Source organism: Lactuca serriola, chromosome 5 (assembly GCF_051521515.1).
Source record: "Lactuca serriola cultivar US96UC23 chromosome 5, Lser_US96UC23_V15, whole genome shotgun sequence".
NCBI lineage: Eukaryota > Viridiplantae > Streptophyta > Magnoliopsida > Asterales > Asteraceae > Lactuca > Lactuca serriola.
The window spans coordinates 234,964,968-234,972,125 of NC_136412.1; the positions used below are offsets into that span (position 1 = coordinate 234,964,968).

Below are 7,158 nucleotides of genomic sequence, written 5' to 3' on the forward strand. Positions count from 1 at the left end.
CGAACCGTCTCCAATTACTAGTTCTTCTGTGTCATCGTATGGTGCATGAATTGAAAGGTTATTGAGGTCATTTGTAGCATGAAAACTGGCTCCACTGTCGAATAACTAGCTTGCTGTGGAAGATGGCTGTTGAGGTTGCGGATTCATGAGATGCGCTTGAGCATTGTTGACCTGCACATTACGGTTAGGGATAGGCACATAAATAGTAGGGAAAAACTTTTTGAATGTGGAGCAGTTGCTGAGTGAGTGTCCCTTCTGATGGCACCATTGACATTTGCCAAGGAACGGTCGAGATCCAGTCGATTGATGAGCCTGTTGTGGTGTAGGTAGAAGGCCAGTGTTGAAATTGTTCTGACGAGGAGGCTATGGTTTCTGAGCTTGTTGATTATTAGCATAAAAGCAGTAACAGGCTGGTGAATTTCGGCAACAGGTGCTTGTTGTGCGAGAGTTAGCTCGTGATTAATGAGTTTCTTGTGCAACTCATTGAAGGTAATGGTAGAGTCTCTCGCAAGGATGGCATCCAGAATTGGTTTGTAGGTGTTGTGATCGAATCTATTGAGAACAATGTCAATGATGTCTTCTTGATCGAGTTTCTTGCCAAGAATTGCAAGCTCATCGATCACAGTTTTGATTGTCTGCATGTACTCTGTGATTGTCTGATCTGAGGTTTTGGTAATCTTCTTGAGACGAAATTGAAGTTGTTTTATGTGGCCACGTGAGGGAGAAGCGTATGTGGCAGCTAGGGTTTTCCAGGCTTCATAGGAGGACGCTGCATTTGTGATGAGGGGTTCGATTGGTGGAGATAAGGTTCCCACCAAGGCACCGAAAAGCAGCCGATCCTGCCTAAACCACTTTGAATGATCAGCATGTGGTTTAGATGTTCCGTCGGTGGCAACTGTGGGTTCTGGAGCGAGATGGGTTCCGTCTATGAAACGATAGAGGTCAAGTCCCTGCAGCAAGGCTTTAATTTGTGTCTTCCATCCTAAGTAATTCGTGGATGTGAGCTTGAGAGTTGAAGGAAAATTGACGAAAGTGATGTTGTCTTTGGCAAAGACGTTTGAGATGAGTGAGGAATCGCTACTGCCAGCCATGTTTGATTGTTTAGGTGGAGGAGGAGAATTTTGTGGTGAGGTTATCGGAGTGCTTGGTTGAGAGCCTTGCTCTGATACCATATATAATACAATTAGCAGCTAACTAAGGAGATAAAATAGGATCTCTACAACAGAAACTTGACTATGTAAACTACACGTGAGAATAACAATTTAATTATATCTTTATATTTTAACATAGGCTTGAGTAGTCAGTACTCAGTCCATTTGTTGTTAAGGTTTATGTTTTTGTGGTTTTTTGTCTGAATAATAATTAGAATGAAAAACCTTAACTATTACAAGGCACAAATGACCAATCCAAATCATACATCACAAACCAATAATAGTAATAATATTCACAAGCAACCAAAATATGTCAGATTTGAGAAAAAGCAATGCGTGAATTATAAACATCCAACGAGCAAATGACTTTGATGATAACATTATTAGTCATGTATGTGAAATATTAATTATGTTAATACTTTCTAAAAGTTAAAAGATCTAATGTAACACTTATATTTCGGGAGAGAAGTATTGCTCATTATGATAAATTATATTAAAAATTTTGATAAAATAAATATAGTTGAAGTTAATAAAATAAATAAAGTTAATGGACTTAAAAAATTCAAGTTAATTGGAAGGTTAATTTGGGTCGAATCAAAATTTAAAGTTTGAGGACCTTGCCAAATCGAAAAAGTTTAGTTTCACCTTGACTTGACTAGGTCGAATCTATATAATGTTAAGAAATTAACTTTCCAATGTTGTATTTAGAAACTTTAAGACTAGTGAGTGAAATAGAAGCTAGTTGAGGAATCAAAAACGTATTCTGCAAAACTAGTTGATAACAGATAGCTGATAGCATTTTGTTAAACACTACATAAGATAGTTTTTTAATTTGAAACGTTTTGTTTAAACTAAACGCTAAAAACATGTAGTACGAAACGAAACATAGCTAGGCTACTAAGTTAAATGGATAAACAAAAAATTAATGTGGATTTTTTAATACTATTCTCTTGTCATTGGCATCTTCTATCAAGTCGATCTGTTGGGATATTGGTATCCTTTTTTTTTTCTACATCTCCAGCCAATCATGTGGCGCTTAATGTGATTCAAAGAGATATTTGGATGCAGTTGTTATCATGATGAATTGTATCTCAATCATTCTTTTGCTTTTTTAATAGAAGCACTAAGTTAGAAATTAACTAAGTTGGTTAGCTACACAAAGAGAAAGGATGGTAGTGTTTGTTTTTTGTCTGCAGATCTGCGTGACCTTTTCTGTCTGCGCCGCGCAGACCATGCGCAGACATTAGCCTTCGCAGACTGTTTGTTTTTTTGAAGACTGCAGACCTAAAAGTGTCTGCGCGCCCTCTTCCTGGCGCAGATGTGGATCAGAGTCTTCTAACATCTTCAGATATCTTCTAGCCTAAAAAAACATATATATCTTTCTTTTTTTTTTTTAAAGTTTTTTTTAATTGATATTTTTTCCAACTTTATTAATGATAATCAATTTGAAATTTTTTTTACAAAACTTAAAAAAAAAGGTTTACGATACAAACACGATATTTTGACAAATTTATAAATAAAGATTTATTACAATAATAGTCGTTGAAGTTGTTTATATAAATATGAAAAAAATCATAATATATTTTTATATTTTTTTGCCAAATTTTGTAAAACATTATTTAATACAGTATTGTCAATTTCTCGAGAAAATATTTATGGTACGTTTTAAATGGATTTAATTGAAAAAATCGAAGTTTATTTCCATCCATTTATGTATCAAATTCTTTGATCACTAATTATAATGTTTAGTTATAACTTTGAAACCAAAGTTGTTGATTTTTATCAAATATATACGTTAATTCATATCATTTTTATTTTTATTTTTTATACAATAATATATAAAAGTTGATCTAGATTCATTAATTATTTATAACAAAGTCATAAAAATATTAAAAAATCACTTTGAAGTTTAAAAAAAATCAGTTTATTTAGATTTCAGTTTATTTTAATAGTCTGCAGATGTTAAAAAAACAAACAGTCTTCTTTTTTCAGACTGCAGACGTTTGGTCCACCTTTTCTACTGCAGAGGTCTACAGATGTGGTCCGCAGACTGCAGACATTTTGCCTCAGAAAAAACAAACAACACCTAAATGATATTTTTTCTTTGTAATTCTTTTTACTTATCTTGCTAGTAGTAGTAATAATTTGTCCACCATCCACCATATCACGTGTATGAGAAAGGTGTCTTTCCCTCAAGTGGTCAAAGTTTCAAGATAGACAAAATATGTAAATTTAGGAATATGATTAGTTTGTACGTGAGTTAGTCGTTCTAAAAAGATAGTAATAAAATCTCTCTTGCTTTTTTTTCCATTAAAAAGAAAAGCATTTGAGTACTTTAAAAATGAAAGTGAATAGCTAATTACTTTTTTGATTGTAGAGTTCATTACTTGACAAAGATGCCAGAGAAAATGGACACTGATAAATGCTTCTGTGACTAGCACAAGTCAAGTACATCTAAATCTGATTTCTACCCAACTAGACAAAATAAATATGAATACTTTTAATTGCAAATTAATAAAAAGTTGATAAATTGGTTAATACCAAAGAAAATAAGAAATTACCTAAAAAAACGTCCAACACAACTACACAAGTTCAGTAACTGTATCGTCTTTTCCTATCCATGAAGAAAAAATACATATACAAAAACCAATTAAAAATAATTTTAGTTTCATTAATCTCACAATTCTAACGATAATTAATACTTTAACAAAAAAAAAAAACAAAAATAACAAAAAAAAAAAAACTCACTAGCTTTTTGAATTAACGCCAAAGCTTACTACAAAACTCATTTCTAGGCCGCTTAACACAGCAAACGAGTGAACCAACTATTTAGACAAACTACATGGATCATCAATCAATGTCTGAATACATATTCGGTGCATGGTTGCATATTTGAAATTAGAATTCTTCTTTGGGATCTTGGAAATGTTGCGATTGGATCTTTTATTAGTGTTGTTTCGGTTGTTTTTCAGTACCATAGTTTGAATATGATTATATCATTTGATAATGCAGTTGATAGTTCGATTAAAACAAGGACTACAGAAGAGGATGTTATTTCTTCAAAGAGTAATTTGCATGCTGCGGGAAGTGTTAGTGAGCCTTCTACAAAGGGTAAGGTGCTGTTTGTTTTTTGGAAAAAACTTCTTCAGACCTCTTATTGTTGCGCGGCGCAGCACACGCGCAACACTTTTCATCTCGCAGCTATTTGTTTTTTAGAAGTCTTCAGAGTCAAAAACCTCTGCGCGTGCTCTGTTTGGCGCAGCACTTGTACTGCCTCTTCCAACCTCTTCCAGCCTTTTTTTTTTTTTTTTTTTTTTTTTTTTTTTTTTTTTTTTTTCTTGCTGAATTTTTTCTTATACGTTGTTGAAAATTTATTTCACTTTTTATTTTTCATTTTTTTTGTTTATTCTTGTTGATTTTTTTTTTCGTTTTTTTATATTGAATAATGATAATTTTTGATGAAATATCTTTATTTTTTTTGTTGAAATATCATTATTTTTTACTGAATTATCATTAATTTTTGCCGAAATGTTATACATTAAAATTGTTCGTATTTAAAAACTATTTTTGATTTATAAAATTAGTTTATTTTAATTTTTTAATGTCTGCAGCAGTATGCAGATGTTAAAAAAAACAAACACGTTTCTTATTACAGTCTGCAGCCGTTTGGTCCACCTCTTCTACTGCAGAGGGTTGCAGAGGTGGTCCGCAGACTTCATGAATTTTTGCTTCAGAAAATCAAACAACACCTAAATAAATGTGGGATTTTATAAACTGAGATGGAGTTGAACATGAGAAGAGAAAAGTTTGTTACCTTTGGTAATTTGGGATGTGGTGGAAATTTTGGAGAGTTGATCATCATTTTGGATTACGATTAAACAAAGTGATTGGACTTCGTTTGCGACAGTTAGTCTGCTTACAATGCCTCTAGCCATTTTGGCTGAGACTCCACTTAGTGGGCCCACTTCGGTTTCTAATATGGATTTGGCTTCTTTAACAATTTTGTGAAGCTCTTGAAACCTTGATGTTCCATCTAAAAGCCTGTAACTTAAATATATTATGTAACATAGGCTATCAACACGTCGTGCATCTTTAGCAATTGTTAATTGCTTCTTCCAATATCTGCAAGAATTATTACTTCAATATTTTCTATATTATATGTAAATTGTTAAATGCATATGTTAAAAGAGGAAAAACAAAAACTAACCCAAGTATTCCTGAAACTTTACCACAAGAAACACAACAGTAACTCCCATCAAGCTGCATTAACTGGCCAAGATTCACAACGCCTACTTTTTTCTGTTGAAGGGCACATTCAATGTGACAAGATAAGCCACAAGATTCTCCATTTGAGGAATCTGAAGAACATTCTAACCATAAACTTAGACCCTTGTTATCATCAAACAAATGGCAAATGCAGCAAGAACATCTCTTGCAGAAAGTATCAGTTACAGATAAAACAACTCTACAAGCAGAGTTTTTGCAGATCCATGTATCGGAAAACTTAGCATCGAAATGTGATTCCGGAGGAATCCGAATAAGGGTTTCCCGTTTCCTATTCTGTTTCCGGGGTTGCTGGTGTTTGTTGGGACTTGAGGATTCCTTTTTGGGATCTTGATTCTTTAATGTCTTTTTACTTAATTTTGGTTCGGACATTTTAGGTTTAGATGAAGCTGATTGCTTTTTCCTTTTTCAGAACAAGAATGGAATAGGTCTATCCGGGGTCCGGATTTCACAAACTATTGAATTAGCTCTGGAGTTCTTGAAGCATCATCTGAGTGTCCTTTTTTCTATGGGGTGCTTTGAACACTGAAAGATAGACTTTGAACACCTGGACACACAAAGAAAAACCAAATTAGTTGTGAAAATATAAATGAAAATTGAAAAGCATACTTTATCACTTTATGTTTCTATTCTAAACAACCTACTCATAATACTGACTATATAAAGGGTAAGAATGGAAAGGGTATATCAAGTGGATGATGTCATGATGGAAATGTATATTATCCTCACCTTCCTTTTTACAACTTCTTCCATACAATAAAAAGGTTCTCTAGCTCAACATCTGCAAGAGCATGTCAACCATTTCATACGTCATTCTTTTGCTTGGACATTCTTTAAAAAAACTGTCCAATGAAACCAACTTGACAATTTAGTTGCCATGTTCTGATCTACATTTCTTATACAGATTTTCAAGCACTCTATTTCTAGTTTGGGTAAAAGGGTTTGTGTATATGTGCATGGATTTGGATAGTTTATGTTTAGTGTACATTGTAATACAGTTGTTATACATGAATCAGTATGTCAATACTAATAAGAAGATGGCATTTGAGAACATGATGCAAGAAATTAGATAGAAGCAACAAGTTCTCACCCCTAGCAACAAGTTTATCATCTGTGTCCATGATGTTCAAGCAACTCTCCCTGTGATGAAATAGGATTGAAAATTTAGTATTATTGTGACTGATATCTAATCAAATTAGTATTTTGCATTATATATAAGGAAAAAACACAATGCCACAATTTCAATGGAGGATGAAACTTAAGCCCAACTCAATGAGAGGATAATCATAATCCTACAAGAAAGCAACTATAATAAGCAAGAAAAAGCATCATACATTTGAGTTTGAAGCACAAGTTCACCCTATCAATTCACAAATTTGAGTCAGTGCTACTAATTATTAGGTGTTTTTCTTAACAACCTTTGTAATATCTCATAAAGCAAAATGGATAGAAAAGATCAATGAACTTTTCAAGTTTTATCACTTACATTCCTTAGAAATATTTTTAACTTCTCACAACCATATCAATTACATAATTTTTATCCAATCACGCAACATAAATGGACATAATGGTTGAGAACTTGAGAGTTGAGATTATTTACATATTGTCAATCATATTATTATTTCTTCGTCCATGATAAATCTTTTTGCTAAGGTATGCAACTGAACAGGAAAAAAAATTAAGATATCACTTTATCTATGGTTCCCTATCTCACAACAAATCA

The 7,158-nt window shown here is 32.9% G+C and overlaps 1 pseudogene; it reads right to left on the minus strand.

Moving 5' to 3' along the window:
- Positions 1–3,977: 3,977 nt before the first annotated feature.
- LOC145051492 (VIN3-like protein 1) lies at positions 3,978–6,556 on the minus strand (annotated as a pseudogene).
- Positions 6,557–7,158: the final 602 nt, after the last annotated feature.